We start from the raw sequence: 26,498 nt of genomic DNA, 5'->3' as shown, positions 1-26,498 counted from the left end.
ATGTAGTTATTTTGTTCAGGTGAGAGAGAGAATCACACTGTTGCCTAGAAAGCAGCATACATCAAACAAGAGGTCTTCCTTACTTTCTAGTTAAATCTGTTCTGTTTCTTTCTGAATGCTTCTGTTTCCACTCCTAGAGATAAAAAGATATAGTTCCCTGTCAGTAGATAATTCTTTCTCTTGGTTTTTCTGTCCTTGACCAGTAGAAACTTTTCTTTTTTTTGTGGACAAACAGGAGGACTTCCTTTATCCCCTGGAAGATTAAACTGCTTTGCTGGCAAATTGCGTGGTAATGGTTCAGTGAAGAAATGGAGGAGGAGGAAGAGCACTTAGGAAGAAAGAGAAATAAATAATTTCAGTGCATTTCTTTTTATGACCTTCTAAGGCAACTATCAACTATGTCACACATTTGAGATTTCTCATAGTTTGAAATGTTATCATTTTCTCAATTGGTAGAATGTCTACCAATTATCTACTCTCTCTTTTTTATAGCTAGATTGATCCTTATTATACAGATTCTTTTTATCCTTAGGGTGTCAAAAGGCCTAATATGTTCTGAGAGTTCTGTTGGCTTTGTAAAACACATCTCTAATTAACAATTTCTTGCCAATTTTCCCAAGGTCTAAAACTGGATTCCCAGGCAATGGTTCAAGAAAAACAGATGACCTTTTCATTGTTTTAGTTGAAATGGCTTTTTTTCCACTAGTTTTTCAAATGTTTTTGTTCTGCATGACAGAGGCACTAGAAAGCCAATTCTCAGTAATCTGGATTTCACAGTGTATTGCATTACTGTATGTTCAGTTTCAGTAATATTCTAATACTTCTCACTGTGAATGCAGAGTGCAGGCCTACTCAACTGAAGATGCTGATTTTTCCAATCTGATCTTTAACAGGGGAAAGAAGAGTGAAGATACTGTTATTAAGGTAAAAATCTTGCTCGTCTTAGTGACAGAAGAGGTTCCATTGAAGCCAGTGAGACGTGAGTGAGGAAAGAAGGATATGTATGGCCCATTACCTTAAATGGTTACCAGTTATTGATGACTGTATTTGGGAGACAGTGTTTTTTTTAGTTATACATCAAATAAGCCTACCTTTTAAAGCAGTGCTTAAACTATTTGTTACATCTACAAGACCCAAATTAACACATAAATAATAGGTCAGGTTGTACTTTCAGTGCGTAGATGTCCCTTGCCTGTATGGAAAATACAAGGAGAAGGCATTAGCAAGCTGTCTTTGTGGTTAACCTCTATTTCTTGAGCTTCAAGGAGCTTTTCCTTGGCCTAATGATGGGTGGATAGTGATGTGTTGGCAAGAGGGACGGGTTCACTTTTCTTCCCACAGCCCCACAGAGAATTTACTCCAGAGGTAATCCTATCTCCTGAGGTAGTATTGAGACTCTGCTCAGGCATGCTCCATGATCAGCTTCTACTAGAAGCCCTGTATTGACCTTCACCAACTTTGCCATGTAAAGGCATGAGCTGTTAGGCCTATGCAAAGTGGCTAGTATTAGCTTTGGATTCAGCTAGTTCAGGGAACAGTCATTCAATTTGGGGATTCAAATCACCGTCCTGAATCGACTTGGCTGAATCACACAGGCTCATCCCCCAACCACTTTCCCAGCCCCATGAATAGCTGCCCCGCCTGCCCTAGCTCCAGCACTTTGGAAAACAAAACCCTGACTCACCAGTTCCTGCCTGGGGCGGGGCGGTAATCCCCACTGCCCCCCACTGCCCCATGCCATGTGGGGGATCTTCCACAAGCTCCCCAAAGCCCTGAGGCCACTGCAGAAGCTGGTGAGTCTGTTTTTTTGTTTGTTTTTGTTTTTTCTTAAAGGGCCAGAGCTGGGCAGGCAGGGCAGCCACAGGGGAGGGGGCACCAGACGAGCAGGGGTGGGTGGGGGGCTCGTGGCAGAGCCCCCCACACAGCATGGGGCAGTGGAGGGCAGCAGGGATTGCCCCCCTGCCTGGCAGCCCCTGTGAGTGGGGGCTTTTTTTCCCCCAAAGAGCCAGGAGCTGGGGCCAGGCAGGGCAGCCATTGCTGGGGCTGGGAGAGCAGGCAGGGATGGGTTCTGTGTGATTTTAGAGCTTCAGCCGATTCGGCAGTGGCTGGGGAGCTGGGGCAGGCAAGGCAGCCATGGGGGGGCTGGGGGAGCAGGCAGGGGATGGGGCCTGGCAGGGGCCCCCCCTTGGTCTCCTCCCCCCTCTTCCAGTCTCCCCTCCCCCACTCCCTACTTACCAGCTTCAAGTCCGGGTCCAGCTCCCTGCTACAGCAGGTGGGGACTGCCACCTGCCATAATTAAAGCTCTCCGAATCTTTCTGAATTGATTTGGAGACCTTCAAATTAATTTGGACCTTTTTATTGGTCCTCTGATTCAATTCGGATTTGGAGATTCGGCTGCTCCTTCGAATCAAATCGGCACCTGAAGCTTCACACAGCCCTATGAGCCATCTCAGAACTGTCTCAGTACTGCACAGCACAGCTAACAGTTTTAAACACACATGCTTTCATTTTCAAATTTTGGCCAGCTGATGCGTATTTTTATGCATACGCTTTTCTGAAGCATCCCTACTGTTTTCTAACTGTGTGTGTAAACCAAACAAGGGATCTTGTTGCTTGTCTTTAGTCTTCCATTGACAGCCTTGGTTTGAAAGCAGACAGAGATAAATATGGAAAAGGAAAAGAAAAAAAGCAGGGACACTAAACTTATGAACTGGAAAAGGGATACCCCCCCACCCCAAGCTGGTTTAAAAAGATAGATAGATGGTTTAAAAACAAGCCTGATGTGCAAAGAACAGAAGATGGAAGAGGAGGATGGATAGGAGGCCCAGCTAAAAAGTAGCAGGTAAATATCCAAAATCATCTTTTAGTTCAGATTCGTTTATTATCTTCTCCTTCCAGATCCACCCACCTCTTTTCACAGTAGTTTTTCAACCTTTTCAGGCTCCCTGTGAATTGAGTACCACATTCCAATAACAAATTTATTTAATACTGCACTTAACTCCCTCCAGGCACAGAGGTGTGGAGTGTTGTTGGGAGGAGTGAACAGTTGTCTCCTCAGAGCAGCAGGGCCAGGATGACTCTCAAACTTACCTTCTTGCACTGGAGCTGGGCATAGCTCCTTGCACAGGGGGAGAAGAGACAGAGAAGGAGGGAGCACACATAGGGGCAGGCAAGGAGGTGTGAGCTTACCTCTTTGCACTGGAGCCAGGCAGTGACACGTCTGCACTTACCTCCTTTCATAGGGGCCAAGAGGGGGAGAGTGAGCTCTTATCTTCTGCACCCCAAGGCACCCTCAAAAGGATCTTGTGGCATCCTGGGATGCCACAGTACCCCTTTTGAAAACCACTGCCTTATCATGTACAACCCAGTTGCTACTTTCTTTTCAATTAGAGCACCCTTCTCTCTTCCAGCTTCGTGCAATTGAATCCTCTCCCTGTTCTTTTTTAGATCTATTTCTTCTCTTCGTTAGCATGACTCAGGGTATTTTTTTTTCTTTTTTTTCCCTCTGTGTCACTTATTCTGGCTGGTATAGTGTCCTCCTTTATTGAAAAAGAAACATCAGGCTAGCAGGAGTATATAAAGAAATTTTGAAATATATTCTTAGGGAGTATCAAACCATAACTAGGAAAAAAAAATGTAATGCAGTACATTCCAATTATAGTGAACTTCATTTATGTAGAGTCTAACATAATTCATAAAATATCAAGAAGTTCCTGTAAAGGCATAATAAAAGTCAGCAGTAGGAGTTACAAGAAACGTACTAAAATCAAAAGCTAGAAGACTGTTTAAGAGAGATAAAATTATACTTCAAAATATTGTAGAAGAAAGGAGAAGGGAAAGGCCAAGACCAACACCCAAAAGCACAGGTTACTTTGAAAAAGCAACTCAAGATGCTTAAGAAAGACTTAAAGAAAAAATCCCAGTAACCAAAACTGGGGAATAAAAAACACACAGATGGAGACTATTAAAACCATCTCAAGTAAATTAAAAAATGGAGTGCATGGAATAGTGTTAAAGAAAGGTCAAGCAAAAAAAATCTGTAAAAAACCCCCCAAAAAACAAAAAACCCAAAAGAACTCTCCTGATAGATAATAAGAATCCAAGGGGAGTGTCAAAGAACCATTAGTTTCAGTGTTTTGTTGAGATACTGCAAGAAACCTGATTCCATTAGAAAATAAAGCAAAATCAAATTAAAATATAGCCACCTAAATCAAATAATGCAGGTAAAAACTGTTCTTTAATGTTATTAAATATCCTAAAAGACAGATCACGAAGTCCATTATTAGTCTTTATTCAGCCAAAGTTCTTACCATAGTTTGTGGGAATTTTGAGTAAGAACTTCAAGAGTTGGCCATGACAGGATAGTAAAATAAGGAAGGATGACCCCCCCAGCCACTTACTATAGACCTCTGCGGGAGACTGTTAACTACAGCTGTTAGCGCAAAGGCTTTTTGTTACCAACACAAAGAACCGTTTCTCTCGCCAACAATATATGACTGTGTTAGCTTCTTGCAACAACTGCTTCTAGTCATGCCAAATGTCAGTTACCACCACCAGGCTGGAGTGATGGACTGTTTCACCCATGTGATGGAAATCTTACTACCAGTGAAGACTGTCTCTGTGAATGAGAAGTACTGACCACTACAGTTAAGAGAGAGTACTTTCTAGATGGAGCTCCGGAGTGCCAACGCAGGATACAGTATCATAACAAGTTGGTAGAAGACTTTTTCCTTTCTTTCTTCCTGCTCCAGATATTAATCTTACAGGAAGAAGGGTGAATAGTTGGAGTGTATTACCCATCACAATGAGACAACCATCAATTTTTTTACTTCCACATCTATTTTCAAGTTTCTAGAAATCCAGTAACTTTTGAACTAACTTGGTCTGCTGATTGTTTGGATTACTTTCTGTGCATGCATAAGCCTTGTTGTTTAATGAATCAATTTCCATAAAGGTTGAGATTCAGTTGTCTGTAGATTTACTGTTATATTTCAAATAGGGCTGGCAAACAATTAAAAAATTTGATCTTGATGAGTTGCGAGATTAAAAAAATGAGTAACAATTAATCGTGATTTTAATCTCACAGCTAAAAACTCAAAATTATGTGTAGAAAAACTCAAAATTTTGCAAAATGATGCATGTACTTTGTATAATTGGGGTGGGTGTGGGGAGTGTGTGGGTGGGGGAGGAATTTGTGAAGGTGTGGGGGGGGCTGTGGGTATGTGTGTAGTGTTTGGAGCCTGGGGAGGGGGATTGTCCACAGGGGGTCTGGAGCCTGGGGAGTGGGGACTCCCACACACCCTGGCAGGAAGCCCAATCTGAGCAAGGTCCCTGTGGAGCTGCCGCAGGCCCCCTGCCTGAGCATGTCCCCAGCAGTGGTGAGCTAACCCCACCCTTGCTGCAGCAGTGGAAACTGTGGGCAGCCTGGGCTGGGGGCAGCTTCTCTGGACCCAGCCCTGGCCTCAGCCTGAACTTCCCTGTTTACTTGCTCAGCAGGTCCCAGGCAGTCCCAACCCACCCTGGACCCAAGGATGCCAGGCAGCCCTATTGCAGCCTAGCACCACGTACCCTAGCTGCTAGCCTGGCTTCTTGAGGCCCTGGATGGGGTTTTGGGTTGGTGGGTGTGCCCCCTGCCGCTTTCCTGCTGCAGCCACCTGGAGGCCACATCCTGCAGGGACCTGCATGGAACTGCTGTGGCGAAGCTGCCTAGCACCCTCGGCCCCCATGGCTCAGGCTTGGGGTGGTATGGGACCGCCTGGGAGCTCAGGCATGAGCTACCAGGCCCATGCTTGGGTCCAGGCTCTTGGGAAGCAGTGGTGATGGCAGCCCCATGCCCTGCAGCTCTGCAGAGGTAGCCGCTGCCAGCAGGTGGGGGTGGAATTCCTGTGGAGCCACCTTCCACAGCCCCTTTCCCATGCCGTGCCACACACCTGGCCCCGGCACAGTGCTGCCAAAGCCTGAGCCATGCCTAGTGCTGCTGCCACTGCTGCTGAGGTGGGCAGAGCTGCTGCTCTTTTTCCCTGTGCTGCCTGGCCTCCAACCAGGACCTGGTGGGTCCAGTGACTCTGTGTGGGTCCTGGTGGGAGCCTGAGCAGCACAGGGAGGAGAGTGGTGGCTCTGCCCAGTGCTGCAGCAGTGGTGGTGGTGTTGGGCATGTCTCAGGCTCTGGTGCAGCTGGGCTGGGACTGGGTGTACAGCATGGCACAGGCTGGGGGCTGGGGGAGGTAGTTCCATGGGAATCCTGCCCCTGCTCACTAGCAGCAGCTGCCTCCACAGGGATGCAGGCAGGGCCAGACATGGGCATGGGTGAACCAGGTGACTGCCCAGGGCCTGGACAGAAAGGGGGCCTGAAAATGGTAATTTTATTATTATTATTATTATTATTATTATCATCATCTCTGGTGAAGGGGGGGACCAATACTAAAAGCTTGCCTGGGGACACCAGGAGTCTAGGTACGGTGCTGGACACAGGACCACTGTTGGCACCACTCCTTGGAGGCCTGGACTGGGGATGCACAGGGACTTGCGGGCCCAGCGATGGTTCATACTGGAGCTCTCAGGCAGTCCTGACCTGCCCCTAGCCCAACCTGCAGGGCCTAGTAGTTCCAGGCAACCCCACTGCAGCTCAGCACCACCTTCCCTGAACCCCTGGTGCTGCCAGCCTGGCTGTTCAGGGCCCTGGTTGGAGGTTGTATGTAGGTGCACCCCACTTCCCCCCCTTCCTGCTGCAGCTGCCAGACCCCGTGCCCAGGCTGCCCCATGGCTCCTCTGCACTGCCACTGCTGTCCCACCAGGCAGCCTGGAAGCGGCAGGGCAGTCTGGGTGCAGGCTCCAAAACAACGTGTATGATTAACGTGTTATAAAAATTAACACATTGTTTTCTGTGTTAATTGTGTACATTAATGGTGATTAACTGACAGCCCTAATTTCAAATAAGGTGTATTTTTTCCAATTAAAAGAATAAGCAGGTGATAAGATGGGTCAATATGTTTTTCCTATTATCTGAGCAGCGTTTAATTCATATGAGAATCATCAACTTTACCGTATTCCTAATCTCCTGAACTCTTTTTGTCTTAAGCACAATAATACATTTTCTGAGTTAGTTAGGATCTCATTTTTCTTTGATGTTATCATGATCACTGTTTTCACGAAACCTGAAAATTAGGGGTGCACTGATAGAGATTTTTGGGGCCAATACCGGTAGCTAATTTTTAAGGAGGAATATCGGCTGATACTGATCCAATTTCTGATACCAGCCTGGCAGCTTGAAAAGCAGTGTCCAGCTGGTCAGTTTGTTGTGGTGGAAGGGGAGGGGGGAGGGAAGGGGCATCAGGGGGAAAATCAAGGCCCCCTGCAGTGAGGGAGGGAGTGGGGCTGGGGCTGGGACAGGGCTAGAGCAAGCGCTGCCCAGCTGTGGCAGGGCAGGTGTGGGATGGAGCTGTGGCTCATTTTGGGGGCATGAGGAGGTTGGCTCCTGCCACTGTGTGTCACTTGTCTGGGAGGGCATGGGGGTGTCATGTGCCCCGGGATCTGTGTGGGGCAGGCAGGGCTGGGGTGCACCGGGCTGTGCTTGGGGTGGGCAGTGGCAGTGCTGGGAGTGGAAGGTATGGGGGGCTATGGAGAATTTTGGGGTGGCTGCAGCCCCACCCCCCGTAGCCCTGCTGCCACTGCCCACCTTGAGCACAGCATGGCACAGCCCCAGCCCTGCCCATCCCATGCAGATCTGGGGGCACACCCCCCTCATTGCCACCTGGACAAGTGTTGGAGCAGTGGTGGGAGCTGCTGCATGAACCACCGGATGAGCAGCTCCCAGATGAGTGGCGCACAATGGTCCACCACCCCATATCCCTTCCCTTCTTCTCCCCTCTCCCCTTCCACCACAACAAACTTCCTAGCTGAACACTGCTCTTCAAGCCGCTGGGCTGTGCTCCTCGCTCTCAATGTGCTGTAGTGCAGCTGTATGTGCACAGGCCATTTTTCAGCCAAATTATCAGCCATATCAGGCTGATTTCCAATACAGGCAATTTGCTTTATATTGGTGCCAGTCTGATATTGGACTGATACATCGGTGTACCTGTATTGAGAATATTGATCTTTTTATTTTATTATTTTTATTAGTGATGAAAGGAGTTGGGCACCTTGGAGAAAGATGGGTTGAGAACAGTACTTGCACATTGCAGATTTTCACTGGTCAACACAATAATATCTTTATAGTTTGGTTTTCCAAAAACTCAGACCAGTTAATTTTTTCACAATTTAATTCAATTCCCAGCACTTTTGTGTTATCATGTATTAATAAGAATTACAGTTGTCATAACCCACAAACCATAATAAATGCACAATTCATATATAAAAAATCAAACTCAGCTTTTTTTACCTGTTTTCATGCTGCAAAATGAATAGAGGGACTGAGCACTCTTTCTTGAACAGCAATATTTAATATATTCTCTTCCCAGAGTTGCACCAGTGGGACTGAAGCTTTATCTCAGCATTCCAAGGGCAATAAAATTCTAAATTTAACTCAAACCATCCTGCTGGGGCAGAAGTACCCAAAGGCCATGTGCTGTGATTTCAGACTTTGTTTGGGTCATAATTGTTTACAGAAGTTAACTAGGCCTTCTGGCGTTGGTGGCAATGGAGGTACTGCTTGCAGCTCAAGTAAAGAAATTTTAATCAGAGGTGAAATATAACAAAGTTCCACTATGGTTCAACATGTGGGATCTAAGCTATCTATCATCTTATTGTTTTATTGTATATTCTCATGGTCCTTTGATTAAGTTAGAGTAAGGGTGGGCAATTATTTTGGCTGGAGGGTCACTTTAGGAATCTTGGTGAGCTGTTGTGGGCTAGGGTGGGGCATGCTGACCCAGCCCGGCACAGTGGGGTGGGAGGTGAGGTATAATTGATCCTATCTGGCCTTGGCCCATTTGCCCTGCACCCGCTGTCAGGGGCACCAGAAGTGGGATGGTGGGGTCTCCATGGAGGCCAGACGGGACCCCCGCAAGCTAGGTGTGCTCAGCTGGGCAGAAGGGATAAAGCCATGGGCAGGCAGGGAGTGGTATCCATGAGTAGGACAAGCAGACAGTGACCAGGGCCAGGATTGCAGGGTGGTGACATGTGGCAAGTGGATCATAGCTCTGCCCTGGGCTCCAGCTCCCAGCCCCATGTGTTGTCATTGCCCTGTGATCCTGGCCCTGGCCCCTGCTCACCCATTTCGCTTCTGAACAATGCAACCCACACAACTGCAGCACCATCCCATCCTCCTGGATGAGTAGTACACCCTGCCCATGGTGGTCCTGGGCCAGTCTCTGTGGAGACTCTGCCTGACTGCCCACCTGCCCCATCCAGCATCCCTGGCAGTGAGTGCAGGGTGGATAGGTTGGGGTGCCCAGGCAGCAGTGCCAGGGCTGGCAGTGGTGGAAACACTAGTGGCAGCAACCGGAAGTAGCTGCTGCTGCTGGGGCTGCTGGGAAGTGGAGTTTGGCCACTGTGCTGGTACTACTCTGCCATGTGCCCAGGGACAGTGAGACTGGCCACATGTGCCACAGCCCGAGTTGTGCCCCCATACCTGGGATGGGTGTGCCTGAGGGACATGCCGAGGGCTGGATAGAATTCCTTGGCAGGTTGGATGTGGCTCACAGGTCAGATTTTGCCCATCCCTGAGTTAGAGGTTATTTATCAGCCTTTGTTTTGAAAATCACTTCTAATTCATTTTAGTTCAACTTATTGTTGTTTGCATAGGTATTCGTACCATGTTCTTTACTGTGGTAGCTGAGGCACAGTCTGAATCCTAGCTGTGATGCCAGATACAGATCTGCTCACAGCAGGAACTTTTTTGCTGCTAGAGTTACACCAGTTCCCCTGAACAGAAACCAGTGTTTCTACAGTCTGGGGGTTTCAGTGGCAGAGCAATGTTGGCTACATGGTGTGCTCTTTTCATTTGACAATGAAAAACAACACTTCCATGTTGTCTGTTACCTGTCATCTTGTATGTTCTTTCATGCCCTGGATGAGGGCTTGTAGCTTCTTAAAGTTAGCACTTTTTCTCATGATGGTATGTTTGTTTGATTGATTGACTGCTGGAAGCTGCAGAGCAGATTGAAAGAAACATAGGAAACAGCAGCTTTTGGAGTGGATTCTTCCAGCATAGCAAGGTGGTCATGTTATCTATTTCTCTGATCTTATATTTTTGCTGGCCAATGACTGTTGTTAAAAATAGTAGTAATTCACTGATTCTACTTCATACCTACTAAGCTGGCCTGCTCGCCCTACTATTCTTTTGCAAAATGAAGCAGCAGTGATTTATCCTCAAAACGATAAAGAACAGTTCAAGCAACAATATCAACCCATGGCTTCTACAGCTATTGTGTTAGATCTGGAAGATGACACTGTGCAGCTGCTTGCAAGTGGTGTCCTTCTTATAGAGTACTTTAGAGTGGGAAACAAGTTCCAGAAGGTGCTTTCCTCAATGGAGAAGCTGCTGTGGCATTCTGCATCATGAACCCTATGAAATGAATTTAGGAGAACCAACCACTTTGCTCAAGGCTGACAGCTCCTCTGTGTCATGTCTGAGTTTTACCTGTCGGTTAGCGTGCCGATGCCAGCAAAGCAAAAGACCATAATAACTTAGTAAGGATGTAGGCCATAAAGACCTCTCAGCACTAGTAGCCTTTATTTCTTTGCTAAAAAAAGCATTGCAGTTGGAGTTTGTTAAAAGTTTGTTTTCCACACTTAAGGAGCTTGTTGTCTGCAATGATAAGTATTGCAGGTGCCAATCATAAGGTTGACATTTTGAACCCGCTGAGGGCAGCCAGATGAATAATGTGGCTAGGTCAAATGAATAGGTATCTAGGTCAGATGAATATGTATCTAGGTCACTGTGTAAGAACGTAATTGGCGGTCAGTAAACATTCACAATTGGCATGAAGTGATTGGTCACTGCTGACTATAACTAAGAGCAGATTCCCACCATTAAGCAGAGAACTCCGAGCACACCAAGGAGACACAGTCAGCAGACCCCTAGACCCCTTTAGACCGTTCTGTTTTATGCACTGTAACTGAACAAGTCAGCTATCCTGCCTACGCTGCGACCATCGGTAGTGTAAGTACAATAAACCTTTTATACAACCAATACACTTCAAGCTGCCTGACTCCTACTTGCCGCTACTCCCCACCTGTCTGGTCATCTATCCCTTCTGCACCAAGCCAGTTGTGCCGACCCAGGCTCGCAGGTCAAGGGTACGCCGGTTATGTGGTGCAACACTTTGAAAAGGACTATTTTCCTTGGACAAAATAAAGGACTGGAGGTAGGAGCTGGTGATACTAGTAATGATGCCAAGAAGTTGGAACAAGTTAGCATGTCTCCAGTTAGTTCATCACCACACAGTAGTGCTTCTCCTGAGCAACAAAAACTGCAGGATTCTGTCCACAGACCAGAAGCTCAAACTAAAATTGAGGTACTGAGAGAGAGAATTGTTTGACACCACCAATGCTTTCTATGATTTTGGTAGCTAAGTCCAGCATCATAGCTCAGGTATTGGTAAAGTCTTTATGGAGTAAACAAAAATATGATATCAAACACCCTCTGGGCATGAAGCAGCCACAGAATTTTACTCTTATGGCTGGGAGTGGAATTACTTCCTTTCATCCATGTGGAAAATGAGGGCTTTAGATGCTTTGTGATTTTTTTTTTGGCTCCTCTCCCCTAGGTAACATATCCCTAACTAAAAAGGACATTCCAGATCCATGTGCAGTATAAGAAGTATAGTACAGTTTGACCTACATTGCTGTAGAGCGGGGTTACACTTGACTACTGACATTTGGACCAGTGATTAGCCGAATACATGTTTATTACAGCACACTGTGACCTTGTACAGACATTCAGTTTCTCCTGGGAGAGTTGCTGCTTGTCTCAGAAGAGGATGTGGCATGTCTCAGAGGACATGGTCCTCCAGCAGAGAGCAGAACACCCCCCCTTCACAGTCCCCACATTGTGCTGCAGGGAAATGTAGGCTGACCATAGGCAGTATAGGTCAGCCAATCAGAGCTGCCCTGTGCACTGCTGCCATTTGTTGCCAGGAAGAGTAAGAAAGCCTGCAAACCATGCCAAGATTCATGGCTGCCTGGTGCGGGTAGGGGGGTTCCCCAGCTGCCAATCCCACTGGGTGGGGGTGGGGGAGGGTATCTCCTGTGGCTGATCTCACTCACCAGAAAAGTGGCCGCACTGCTTCTGGAATTCCCCTGGCTGCTTCCATAAGTGGCACGGCTGCTTTTGCTGGTGGCCCTGCTCTCTGGCTAGCACTTTTGGGGGGGCACTAGTGCTCCCGCCTACCCTCCTGCCCATCGCCTAAATGGGGAGCATGACTTGACAGGGGGTGCACCAGCACTCTCAGGTGGCACACGTGCACCCCTGTGCACCCCTTACAAGTCACCGCTGCTGAGATTCCAATCCCCTCCCTTTCCTGGCTGCACAGTGTCAGCACTGCATGCTCTTCACTCGTTGGAGCATCAGCATTTCAATGTCTGTACATGTGGTTCTAGGTAAGTTTGTTTACCAGGAACTCAAAACCAGGAAAGTTCCTCCATATTATTTGAATGTGTGTATGCAGCTGTCAGCAGCAGAAAGACCAGCTGCACTACTATAATCAGGTAGTGTACCCATTTAGTGGGCAGCACACCATACTTTCATGCTGCCCACCTCCAATAACATCTGGGATAATGCACTGCAACTCACTGAAATCTCAGAGAACTGCTGAAACCCAAAACCTGAGAACAAACCAAATGGATATCTTTGTGTGTGCACTAACTAATTTTTCTGATCCTTGTGAGAGTCCAAGAGAGAGAGCCATTTGGCCAGCTATGCCATTTAAAATACTTTTGCCCTCTAAGTGACTCCTTTAGAAACCATTACAAGAGTTAGCAAAGAAGACAAATCTTAATTTAAGGCAGTATTGGAGTGATGTTGTAGCAGTGATGGTCAAAAAATGTGTGAGGGGCAAGGATTTTTGTAGATGATATCTTTTATTGGTTGGAATAGACTTAGACATGTAGTGCATTCTTTTCAGGGACCTCATTAACAAATAATGATCTTAATTTCTCCAACAGCTTCTGATGTTGTGTTGAGCACCCTTAGGATGGATGTTCTATACACAGAAACTGTAACCTAAACAACAGCAGCATGAGCTTCTCTGTTACTGATCTACCTTCCTTTGACTCTGACTCGAAGGACTGCATCAGGAGATGAGAAGTAATTCATTCCTCACACCGTTTCAGTCCTTGACCACTTTGTTGACTTGCCTAAAAGGGAAGTTAGTGCTAGTGATAGGGGCAGGTTTTGGATTTTTTATGTGGTTTCCAAATGTTGCTGTGGTATATATGACAGTATAAATTATGTGTTAAAAGAAGCTAAATAAGTATTATCTTGACAACTACCACATCATTATAATTTATTTTAATTATCCATTCTTATTTATAAATTCCACTTATAATATTGCCCCTAGCCATTACATATCCTGCTCCACAATTTATAGGATTTATTGTTACATTCTTTTACATGATTAAAAGTTTTTAATTTTCTTTTCTTTTAGTTTACTGCACCAAGGGCCAGATATTGTGAATGGCATGGCAACAAGTGTATGCATAAAAGTACATAGAGGTGGTCATTTGCACCAGCATTTATCAAGACTGCCTGTAAAACTGTGTGCAGTTGCAGCATGCACACTTCTACAAACGTTACCCTGAATGGCTTTATATTTTCCATACATTCTTTACACACAATTTTCATCAAGGACCACAGTATCACTAGAAGAGTTAAAAGCCAACTTCAGTTGCTTCCCTACTTTAAAAATTACACATTGAAATAATTAATTTAAAATAAATTATGTAAATTTATTGTAGGTCATTTAGTGGCATCATGCTGCAAAACATGCCTGTTACATTAGACAATTCAGGCCATAATCTCATCATGCTGCATTCTCCTTGGCAGTTGTATTTGAACTTAATTTCTTTTTCTTCTAATGCTGTTACTCAAAGAATTATGAGACAGGCATCAACTGACAGCGCCAGAGGGAGGATAGGTATTGGCAATGACATAAAAGCAGAAGGTGAAAAAAAGGAATAGCTATTGTAGCATTTATCAGTATTCCACTAATAGTCTGCACAGACACAACTCTGGAATAAAATATGCATTCATACTGCAATTTCTTTTAAATGTTGGAGCTATTTATTTGCAGTGTTATGAGTCTAAAAATGCCACATATTATAGCTGTTTTATCACCTTGTTATAAGTAAAAGAAACCTTCTAAAAGGCATTTTCTTTAATGTAAATAATCTGCCCAGTTTTCCTGTAAAATAAAGACTCAGTAAAATATTTTCCCGCAAATGTTTCGTTCAAGAATTCATGTCTAGATCATATGTAAAAAATAGGCATGTGTAGCACCAAATGGTCTTCTGGCTCTCAATAGCGCAGGCAGAATGATCTGAATTTAGGACTTGATTCAAAGATTCCTGTTTATTTCAGTGTGGGCTGGATTAGGTCCTTAGTAACTCAGTATGGTTGTGCTGTGATATATTCTATAGGGATTCCCTCCTTATTACTGTGGAAAGGCTTGGGAGAGACAGGGGGCATGTCTACAGGAGTGCACACATGCCTCTTGCCCTGCCTCAAACCCCTTTGAGGTGGGACAACAGGCATGTGAGAGAACAGAAAATTAGACCCCTGGATATCCAAGTGTCTAAAAAAAGCGAAATTTTAAAAAGTGGTGCAGGGCACGATCCCCAACCGTGTTGTGAGGCAACCTGAGGCTGGGTCCTCCATAGAGATGTTCTCTGTGGTTACCCCTCATCCTGGTGCTGAAACACGCGGGCAGCTAGGCTGGTGAGTAAGGAGTCGGAGGGGCTGGAGGAAGACCCCCAATGGCCCCGCCCACTCTGCCATCCCCCCTCCCCCTGCCAGCCCCCACTCAGCCCCCGACCCCTGCTGGGGCCAGCCCATCCATCTGCCAGCCCCCCTCCCGAGCCCCTGACCCCTGCCATGGCCGGCCCCTCCCCCCCCAGCCGCCCCGACCCCTGCTCTGTCTGGCCCCATCCCCCCAAACCCCCAGTCCCTGTTGGGGGTCTGAACCCCTTTTAGGGGTCTGAACCCCCTTTGTGGGGAACAAACCCCCTGTTGGGGGGATGAACCCCTTGGGGGGGTGTAGCCCTTGTTGAGGGGCTCAACGCTATGTTGGGGGCCCATAGCCCTTGTGTGGGGTATCAACCCCTTGTGTGGGGGCCATCCCCTGTGGGAGGGCAGCAAAATATGTATTCATGAATTCATGAAACCTGTATTTAGAGTTCACTTTATTATTATGGTAAGAGACTTGCTTTAACACTGTAGATATATCAATAAAACATTGTCCAACTGATCGCTGTCTGTCTGTCTGTCTCTCTCTATATATATAGTGGTCTTTTGTTTTACTTGTGGAGGAACATGGATTTGCGGTATTTTAGAGAGTGATTTTGAGCTTTTATGAGGGATTTTTCAGTTTTCCAACAGGGAACACCAGAATTCCTGCTAGGGAGGCCAGTGGCAGGACCCTGCCTGCTCAGAGCTCGCACCTTGGAACCATCTGGCCATGGCTGACCTCTTGGCCCCATTTGGCCAGAAGGACATGGTTTGACAGTTCAGAGCAGGCCACCAAACCTGGAACGTCTTCTGGGTCATAGCTGCCCAGAAGGCCGGGCAAGGGGCAGAAATGGCAGTAGTGCCGCACAAAGCCCAACTCTACAACCGCAGTCCACTGGCAGCTGGCCCAGAGGGGCAGATGCCTTTATTGGCTCTACAGTCCCCATCCAAGTCTGGCAGGTGCACAGAAGGTCACAGCTAGGTAGCAGCCCCCACTGCCAGACTGCTGCAGTGGGTAAAGGGCTGCTTCAGCAGTCCAACTGGCACAAGGGATAGTGTCCCCAGGTACCAATTGCCTGGGCCCCAGAAGCTCCTGAGAGCTAGTAGCCCTGAGCTACTTGCCAGGGGTCAGAGGGGCAGGATGGCTTTTTATACTGCTGGGGCCAGGAGGAGCCAGGCAGGGTTATTTTGCCCCTAGTGGCACAATTTGCTTCACAACAAAGTGCATGTCTGAGCATGTGTGCTGAGGCAAAAAGCCCCGGCTCAAATTTGCACCGCTTCTCTTTGAGCTACTGCAAGTACATGTGCTTGCATGTGTGGACACGCCTAGGATAGGGAAAGTATGAATGGTATCTGCTGAATCAATGAATACACAGATCCAGACTTGCCTCTATATAGAACAGCCACCATGGAGGTTACTATAGCCCTAAAGCTGTAGCCCTGAAGCTGTAGAGGTAACTGTGGAGCAGCCTATAGGAATCACTCTCTCCTTAGGCTGCCATAGAAACTGGAGCCTATGTTAGGAAGGGTGGTGTAGAAATTAAATAAATACACAAAACCCATTCACTCAGGCTTTTCTATGTTCATCTTGTGGTTTATACAAAATAATTATTCTACAGTTTGTAAAACCCAATACATTTCGAATAAACTACATTCTTATTTTAAGATGCAAAAGTCACTATAGGGCACATCTACATGTTGCCCTATGGTGACACAGTGATGTGCTACATCTCTGTATGGCATGCTGTGGTGATATAGTGATCACATGGGTCTACATCTGATCAACAGCTATGTTGCCATAGTGACACTCTCCCCCATTGTAGCATGCCGCTCTGGTGATGTAGTGACAAAGTCTAACAGTAGAGCCAGTTATTGAACTGTGCTTTAGTAATCTAACAGTAGGGGCAGTTACTATGCTGTGCTTTAGTACTTCCAGAAGAAAGTACTAAAGCATGGTGCCACAGGACCATCACCATATGGTGATATGTAGATGCACCCATAGAGTACTTTGTGATTAGGTGTTAGAAGAGCTGCTCTTCCACTGTGCACACTTGAAAAAGACTATTATTTTCTAGTAGCTTATGATATGTTCATTTTTGACCAGGGCCGGATTTCTAGAGATGTTTAGCAGCATAGTTCTCCTCAAGAAGTTTTAATGTATACAGAAGAAACTCAGCATTGCTGCTAGTGCAAAAGGATAGAAATGGGTGAAATTTTTTCAACAAACAGTAAATTTACTAAGAAATGGATTTTTGGGGAGGCAAAACTGCACAAAATAAGGTCAAATTTGGACAACAGTTTGGCGGAAGTGGTATTAACAATGTCAAAATATGTAATTAAAAATGTAAAAAAACATTATTTTGATGTTTCTAATTAATTTTCTTTTGAAAATTGATATATGTTTACAAATAAGTACAGACAAGCAAAAAGCCTGAGGCTGAATTGATTTAATCTTTGCAGGTTAGTCTCAACTGAATAGATTGAACCGATAAGCAAGTGCACAAACATTCACTTTTGATTCTGGAAATGCAGCCACAGGCCTGCAGAGGCCCAGGACAGAAGCTGGGGAGTACTAGAGAATGCCTCCCTGCTCTGCTGGAGCAGTCAGCTTGGGCCAACGCTAGTCTACCCACCCTGTGAGGCAGGGTGGGAAGGTTGTGTGGGTGGTGCAAAGCATCCTGGGTTGCTGTACAACTGTGAGTAAACTTGAATCTGGAGGGGATGTTGGACAGAAGTTCAATAAACCAGTTTAACATAAATGAGTTAAGTCTGATACTATATGCATCCAGGTTAAACCAGTTTCAGCCACTTTGAAAGTGATTTATGTTCACTAAACTTCTGTCGTGTTACAGATCTGAACTGGTTTCTGATCACTTATATTGGTTTATGTGGAATTGCTGTCCCTAGCCAAGAAAAAAGAAAAATGGCTTCAAAATGCATTAAGTAACCACAATGAAGCATTTCATTTTAGCTTGAATAGAACTGAAATAATTTAGATTGAAATATTTGTGTTTTGGTTAAACTGGAATCAATTTTATTTTTCAATTGGTTGGCACCAAACTGAAAAATCTGTTATTCACCAAGCTTTGCTGCCCAGTGGTGCAGGTGGAAGTAATTGGAAAAATAATGGTACTAATCTTTTCTTGGATTATTCCCTGTTTTGAAGCTATTGTCTTTAATCTCTTGAGAAGTCCCCCTCCCCCCCTTTTTTTAAACCCGAAACTGTCCCATGTTGAATGTTTGATTATGTTATTTTAAAAAAGTACTAAAAGGTTGAAACCATCAATTGGGGCATATAACACTCATCTATTCTTTTTTTTTTCTCTTAAATAAAATGGGTTTGGATTGTGTTAGAAGGCCAGTATTATAATAAAAGCTATATTCTACTTTTCATTACTCTATCAAAGGAGAAGGAAAAAGAACAACATGCTTTATTGTAACTAATATCTTCAAATGAGAACGTTTCTTTTCATTATTTACAATTCCACATTTTTAAATAATACATTCTAATATATTTAGCTACTTGCAGACATCAAATGAATTAAATACACATAAGCCCAAATGAAAGTCTGCCTAACTGAAAGTTATATCTTCAGACACAGTGAAGTTCCATGCTATGAAGTGAATGGAGTTTATTAGATTATACTAAAACTAGTTGACAAAAAGGTATCTCACAGGCAAATTATGTGGGGAAATACCAAGCAAAAAGAAAAACAGGGTAAAAGACATTGCAATTAGCAAACATCTAGTTAAGCAGAAAGGTAATGCACAGATACATACCTTCAGTTTCTAGTCCAGGGCATAGAAAGAAAGAAAAGGAAAAAGAAAATAACTATCACTCCCAATAAAGTGGGGTATTGAACACTTTCTCCTTTATCTTTGCAACATTGATCCATACTGTGGATTTACCTCAACTACTTGGCTGTTTTACATGAAGGTTAAATAGGATTTGCCATACTGTATTTTTGACAGAAAAATGGTAATCTTATTACATGTAATGAATAAGTCAGGAAAATTCATCTTTTTAATATTTCTGAAATGTTTACATGTTCATGGGGAAAAAGGTAAAAAACAAAACTGTTTACTAGCAGAAGTCGTTATTTTACAATGGGCATGTTCTTATAATTACTTATGAAATTAATCAAAAAAGGGTAGTCTTATGCAGTCTTATGTCCTTCAATTGGCATGGGGAAAAAGCTCTTCGCCTTATAATCGCATACAAAGAAGTCTCACTAAATACATTGTCTATCATTTACTTGCTGCCAAAAGAAGCATGTACTTAGCAATAGAAAGCAGCTATGAAGTTGATTAAACGCAGCCAACATTGAGTATGTATATAGTACACTTGGCCTATACTGGACAAACATGCTGATGAAACCTTTTTTTTCATTAAAAAAGGGGGTATTGGACCTGGAGGTACTGCAATACCAGGCTGGCACCAGGAGGACCAGAGCCAGCCCTGACACCTTCCCCTTGGTGCCAAAAATACCTGATCTTAGCCAAAAGGCTGAGATACTGATGAGGCTTAATACCCTTTTTTTTTTGTTTTTGTTTTTTTGTGTGTGGCCCTTAAACCCTCTCTGCCGCTCCCTATGGGCAGGTGTTTCCTCTGCAGGGAACTGGCACTGGAGCTGGAGGTACTGCAATACTAGGCCAGCATTGGGAGGGTCAGAGTCAGACCTGAGACTCTCCCCTTGGTGCCAAAACTGCTACATTTGATATGCTGATAGGAGCCTTTTTTAATGTTTTGTTTTTACAAATGTTGTTAAAAACACATTTATCAGCCTACACTTACAAAGCCACACATATGGAGCATCCTTCCCAGAAGTCCCATCTGTCCTAGACTCCTGTATCATAGGACCTAGGTTAATGTGCTGTTGGCGTACATAAAGCAAGCAGAACATTTTTTGTATGAACCTGTTTTTTTTTTGACAAAATGGAAGTTATTGAAAAATAATTATTTCTTCCAATGATTTATTCTGAATGAAACAAAATAACCTGCAAAAAATTTGATGAAAAGGAAAAAAATATTTTCACCCAAGTTTTTCATGAGAAATAAAATTGATTTTCAGCCTGGCTCTTGATTGGCCTTGAGCCTAGTATTGTCGTTGTTTACACCATTATGCATCTGGAGTAAATACGCTGAAGTTGACGGTTAGTTTGGCCTTATTAATGCCAACCAAAGCCTTATAGTAGGAAGGGCTTTGTGTGCCAGTTTTCCATTTTATTACTGTGGTAGTCCATTTTATTACTGTGGTAGTCATTAAAGGCAAAGTGTTAATGACTACCAAAATGCTACAAAATTAGTGGCAGTTGTTTACACTTTTTCTGCTTCTAGCTTGCACTGGTGGACAAGCTGAATGGCAACGGGGAATGCAGCTTATTTGGAAGTCTTCCCCGTACTAAAGCCAATAAAATGTATTCTTTGGGTTATTTCATGTGGGATTCTATGATTCTGGGAGAATGGCCAATGAGCCACACGCTCATCTTTCACAGTTACTGACAGGTAAACTTCATGGACTGGACTCCAGGTTATCTTCAGGGGACCGATATAAAGTTCCATGCAGCCGTCAGTGTGAAGGAGAGAGCTTGCAGGTATATTCTGCTTCCAGTCATGCTGGCAACAATGACTCCATCATGCTTCCGAATGTGAAGAACAAGCTCTCATTTCTTTTTGATAATTATAGTAACAGAAATGGTTCTGCCTATGGTATAATTTCAAATGAGGATTCTGGCACTTAACATTAAAAATTTGAAACAATTCATTGCCAGAGAGTGTCTGCTTTGTCAAACAGACTCATTGTAATATTTTATAATAAATTGCCTATTTAACAGTTTTTTAAATCAAAAGGAAGAAGAAAATGATAATTTCCCTTTTTTTGGGACATATTTTACCTTTGCAGAGTTACTGAGCTTGTGACAGGTACAGCAAGACGTGTTCTACACTTACAAGCTATTAGTACTGCGGGGTTTTGAAAAATGTCTAATGCATTGACAATTTAGGGTATTAGTTAACAGTGAGACTATTTGTAAATAGAACAAGTTTTAGCCACAACTGCTGACTTGAGCATTCAGTCAACATCTGCAATCCGCAGTTGAACGATATACAACAAATAACGCCATTTTCTGCAATAGGGATGCAAGTTGGCATTCTACAGTATGTATTGGTTGAGTCTGAGTGCAGCGGTAATTGCAATATATTGAAGTTTGGTATTGTAATAAAAATAGAGACCATTAGTGGATACCATTTATGTCATTAGTATTTAGTGGTTGTGTGTTGCAGCTTTTTTAGTGCTCATAAAACTGTCTCTGCTTGCAGATATGTCACAGCACTGATATAAATTTAAAGGTTTAGAAATCCATAAGTCATAAAATATAGATAGTAAATAGGAGCATAACATTATGGACAAAAACTTATATTAGGCATGCAAATGTTTATATATTTGCGTGTGTAATGCAGAAATTAGCATAATGATGATCACATCTATATTACAGATGAATTTGATTAAATAGACAATTGTAAATAAGGTAAAAACTCAGTACATTAAGTAAAAGTAGCAGATCCTTTCTATGCTCCTGAAAAAGAAATTTTCAGACTCTGAAAGTATTACCTTGTGCAGTTTTAGGGTGTTTTGTTTCTATTTCTAGAATCTTTTAATGGAGGTATGACCACTATTATACTTATATTTCAGTTACTTCAAACAAATGACTGGTCTCTTTAATCAATAAGCCTAAGACTAAAATATTAGAGGCACCTTTTGGAAAGGCAAAAAAACCTGTCAGGTAAGTTCAGGGACAGCAGTAGTGAAGGTACCTGTGTACATGCATTGAAGCTGTCTGATGTTAGTCTAGCACAGCGTATCTTAACCAGGGTGCCATGGTGCCCTGCCATAGCTTGAGATCCTTTCAAGGTGCCACACAATGTTAACACTGTTAGGTTTATAGCACGACTCACTTAGAGCTAGCACTTTCTAACCTTCTTGAGCCTAAAGAAGGTTGAGAACTACTGGTCTAGGGTTTGTAGCTGAGCCATCCAGCCTAGAGGAATTTGCACAAGGGTTAGGATGGCATAGGCACCGTGTGTCAAGAAATGGAGGCTGACTTTAGACACTGAAGAAGGAGTTATAGGGTAGAAGATGGCTGAAGAAAGTTGCCTCTGTAGAAGGGACTTAAAATATATATGTTAAGAAGGGGTACCCAAAAACAATAAAGTCTTTGGACACTTTTATGATCTGCAGCTGACCATTGGTGTGGGCTACTCTGCCTAATTACTAGTAACTAATTCAGGTAATCTGGATGTCATACAACATCCTCTGTATAAGGGCTACCACCAAACCTTCCTATTAGTTGGATTTCAGGAGCATGACATTAGGATTTTGATGAAAGTTATTCTGGGGTCTTCACAGGCCATTCACAACGGGTTTTTTCTTTTTCCTGGATTCTCACAGAAGAAACCTGTTGTGTCCATTTCCTTGCAGTTTTCCTTTGCTTTCCTATAGTAGTGAATGTTTGTCTATACTCTCTTCTGGGGAAGGTGGAACTCAGGCTTACTCCTGCAGGCTTTCTTCCCCCCACCCCTCTCAGCTCTGACCTTTAAAGATTGGAAGAACCTTGGAGTTTTATGTCACAGAGTGCATCAGGAGATTCAGAAATCAAACAAATTACACAGGCACTGAAGAGAACATATGAAACTATGAAAACATTTCAGTCATTAAGAGTGAAGTGACAAGGAGCAGCAGTTAGGGACTTCACTGTTCCAATTAATTCCCCTTTTCAAATCCTTTTTTTCAACATTTTTAATTCAAAATCTGTCAAAATTTTGGTACCCTTGGTTTATCTTTCAACAGAGAAAAAATGATAAACCCCCAAACTCTAATTAAAGGAAGATGAATAAGACTCAGGATTTCTAGGGTATGATCATTAGCTATATCACTGAACTGATAGCCACGAGGGATGTTTCTACATGTGCTATCAATTTGACAGAATAAAGTCCAGTGCAGTTCATGCCACAGTTTATTGCTCCTGGGCATACTAATGGAATGTGCATCCAGGACCTGAGCACATTGAGCCAGAGTGGAGCAGCCCCAGCTGGCAGCAGGCCCCAGGAGTTAGCCTGACAGCCCAGGGCTGCTCCCCCTGGCTCAACATCCTGGAGGGCTGGCTGGGGCACAAGCATGCTTCAGTGTGGGGCTAGCTGGCAGGCAATAACTCTTCTGTAGAATAGTATGTGTGTTTGGCAGTATAAGCAACCCCTGCTTAGCGCTCTTAATTGGTTCCCAAAAAACCCAGTGTTAAGCGGAATAGCGTTAAGCATAACCAATTTTCCCATAAGAATTAATGTAAAAAAATATAATTAGTTACCAGAGCACTCAGCAGCAGTGTTGTGAGTACCTGGTAGTTCAGGGCCAGCTTGGCCAGTGCCGTGCTGTTGCCGCCCACCTGGGCCCTAGCCCAGGCCATGGAGGCAGCACTGTTGGTCTCCTCCATGCAGGGTGGCAGGCGGGGGTGGCAGTCACAGCCACAGTCGCAGTCACTCTGGGCGTTGGGAGTGGGGCATGGCATCCAGGGCTCCCCCAGCGTGCATCCTAGTGTGAGTCATAGCCCCACCATGCCTGGCCTGGGCGCTGGGCAGGCAGCTATATAGTGTAGGTGGGTTAAATTGCACAACGGGGCTGTATACTGCTGATGCACTGTGGTGCTAGTGTATGCTCCTTGCTGATAGCTGTATGATGACTGTGAGCGCTATAACGAAACTTGCTGAGCACTAAGTGGAATTGGGTATCAATCCAAGTTGAGCATTATAGTGAAATAGGATTAAGTGAAACAGCAGTAAGTGGGGATTGCCAGTACTATCCTATGGCAGAGTTAATTAGTTTACTTTGGCCTAATAGCACTACATATAAAGACAGTGACATTTTACTGCAGAGCTTATTAGACAGCTCTGCAGTAAATATCTTGTGTAGATGTGCCCAAGGATAGCATAAAAGGTATGGGTGGACTACTAGGTGTTAACATCTGTTAAAACAACCAGCCAAAAATGTCTGGTGAGGGTTACAAATGAGACTGGTTTCCCTGAATGTCTAGTAGTAGTACGGGTGTAGTGGAACAAAGCTTGATGAATTTCAACCCTATGTATGACAAATAATACAAATAACTCTTCCTATGATTTTTTAATATTTCTGAGATACCAACAGTGGAAAGTGTTAAACTGAGAATAAGCATATTTTGTGTGTTGTTTATATACTTGAAATAGACTGAAATGTAAATCTCTAAAATGCTTTGTATCTTCAAAGCAGTCAATGAAGCTATTTATATCAATCTAAAATCTTTTTGAGAAGTAAAACTTATTTCTGATTTCTGGATTCAGTGCAACTTTATAATGTATTGAATACCACATGTTTTGGCAGAATGTGCTAATTTAGCACAGAGAGCTCCCCTGCTATGAGAAAATTCTAAGGGAAATTATTTTAATACTAGGGTTTGGTTGGTTTCAGAATTAGAGAAATAATTAAAGAGTATAACATTCTATCACTAACCCCTTTGGACACCATTAAAGTTGTGCTTGCTTTATTTGTCAATTAATTTGATACCTAGAAGCTGTGAACTGTGTTTTGTACATGAAACTCCTACTGAAGTCAGAGAGACGTTGCTATCAAAACATCAGACAAATGGGTGAAGTACAATATAAAGAATACTGGTGACTAGATCAGGCTGTTTGTATTGGACTAATGTATCTTTGGAGGGGAGAGGCATGTGAATAGCTGCATTGTTTTGTAGTTTTTAAGGGAAAATGGATATCCTTAAAACTGTTATAGTCAGTGGCTTTTTGGTTCCTCCACAGTTCCCCCGTAGCTGGGATTTCTGCCAGTAGAAAAGGAGTAGGGGGCTGCATCTAGCTTTCTGTGGCTAAGTACAGATAATCAAAAAGCCCAAGACTGACTTGCTTCAGTCTTTGCAGGTTAGTCTAAACTGCAGAGATTAAATTGAAACAGAAGTGAATGGACATATACTTTTGATTCAGAAAATGCAGCCACATGCCTGCAGTGGCTCAGGCCAGAAGTCAGGGGGTGCTAGAGCACAGCTCTGTGGCATGTAACCAACATGGACTGTGTGATCACTTCTTCTGTGTGCTGCCCCTGAGGTCTCTGGGATTTACAGTCCAGAATTACAGCAGCAGGACTCTGCTTATCACTTCCTCTTCCTGCTTCCAGGTGCCTCTGGGATTTGTAGTCTACAGTCACAGCCAGCAGTAAGTTTGAGTCAGGGAAGGGGTGTTTAACTCCCCTCCATGCCCCATACTCCAGCAGGGTTTTTTTTGGGGGGGCAATCCTCTGTCCTCACCTGCAGACAGGGCTGCATCCCCAGCCAGGCTTGCCCCTCCCCCCCATGTCAGCCAGCCCTCACTGTTCCAGCTCTGGAGCAGAGGGGCAGGGCCAGCCCTGCTGTCTGGAGCAGAGAGCACAGTCCAGCCCAAGGCTGCAAAATATGCTGGGGGACTGTGATTTAATTTGAACCAGGAAGGGGTCTTGGACAGAAGTTTCATAAACCAGTTTGACCCAAAATCAAGTCTGCTACTACATTCAACCAAGTTTATCTTAAAGCAGTTTCAGCCATTTTGAAACTGGTTTATGTACATTGAGCCTCTGTGCTGTTACAGGTTTAAACCAGTTTCTGATCACTTAAACCAGTTTATGTATAACTTCTGTCCCTAGCCTGTTTCTATAACCAGGCAGACCAAATAACTGCGACTTATCCACATTGTGTAACATTTTCATAGTGCTATCATTGCATAGGATTTTGTGTTAAATACATCTAAATGTAGCCTACTTCACCAAGCAGGACAGGTCCCTGATAATGCTTTGCATCTGAGTCTGAATTTTGAAACTATGATGCTTGAGAGTGTCCACAATTAAGTACATCTCATTTGCTTATATTTAATAATGGTATCTTTTCTATACTTTCTTGCACATGGATCTTAATTCATTGTGTCTATGGCTAGCACCTCCGCCGTTAGCTGATGGCTCCCTTTGATGTCCAGCTGCTCACTGATACTTCATTTGGTGTCCTGCTCTTAGACATTATACTATCCCAATATTCCATTGGGCACAGAGTCTTACTGGGTTATTTCAGCTACTAATTACTACAGGTCAGGGCTGAGGTACATTAGTGAAGTTTAATAGGAGAGCTAGCACAATGTTGGCTCTGCACTACCTGCTATTGTCAGTATTATCATTTTCATGAGTAGTGAAGATTACTGAAAAGAATGTCTATAAAATGTACTCAGCACATATGTTAACAAGCTCACACCATATACCACAGTTTAAGCAAATATTCAAACCTGAGGCATCCAGGCATTTAATGTGGTCAGTACTAGAGGTGCACTGATACATTGGTTTGATATCAGAATGGTACCGATATAAAAAAAATTTGCTGTATCTGCCCGATTGGGATGATAAATTTGGCTGATAAATGCCCTTGCTGTGCGCAGCTGCAGCATAGCATGGAGCAGAGCCAGCAGTGTGGAGAGCTGCCTCCAGCTGGTAAGTTGGAATGGGAGGGGTGAGGGAAAGGGCATGACAGGGGGGAAGATCAATGCCCCTGCAGTGAGGGAGGG

At 44.0% G+C, this 26,498-nt stretch overlaps 1 long non-coding RNA gene and 1 pseudogene across 1 annotated transcript in view; one reads left to right on the top strand and one right to left on the bottom strand.

Annotated features, from left to right (window-relative positions):
* Window positions 1-26,498, top strand: part of LOC149857219 (uncharacterized) — a 154,426-nt gene that overhangs the window by 14,961 nt on the left and 112,967 nt on the right. The gene's annotated exons all lie outside the window — the stretch shown is intronic.
* On the bottom strand, window positions 19,279-19,404 carry LOC149857220 (U2 spliceosomal RNA; annotated as a pseudogene).

This window comes from Crocodylus siamensis, chromosome 9, assembly GCF_052110815.1.
Source record: "Crocodylus siamensis isolate JL-2025a chromosome 9, ASM5211081v1, whole genome shotgun sequence".
In the NCBI taxonomy this organism is placed as follows: Eukaryota; Metazoa; Chordata; order Crocodylia; family Crocodylidae; genus Crocodylus; species Crocodylus siamensis.
This window is presented reverse-complemented; position numbering and strand designations above follow the sequence as displayed.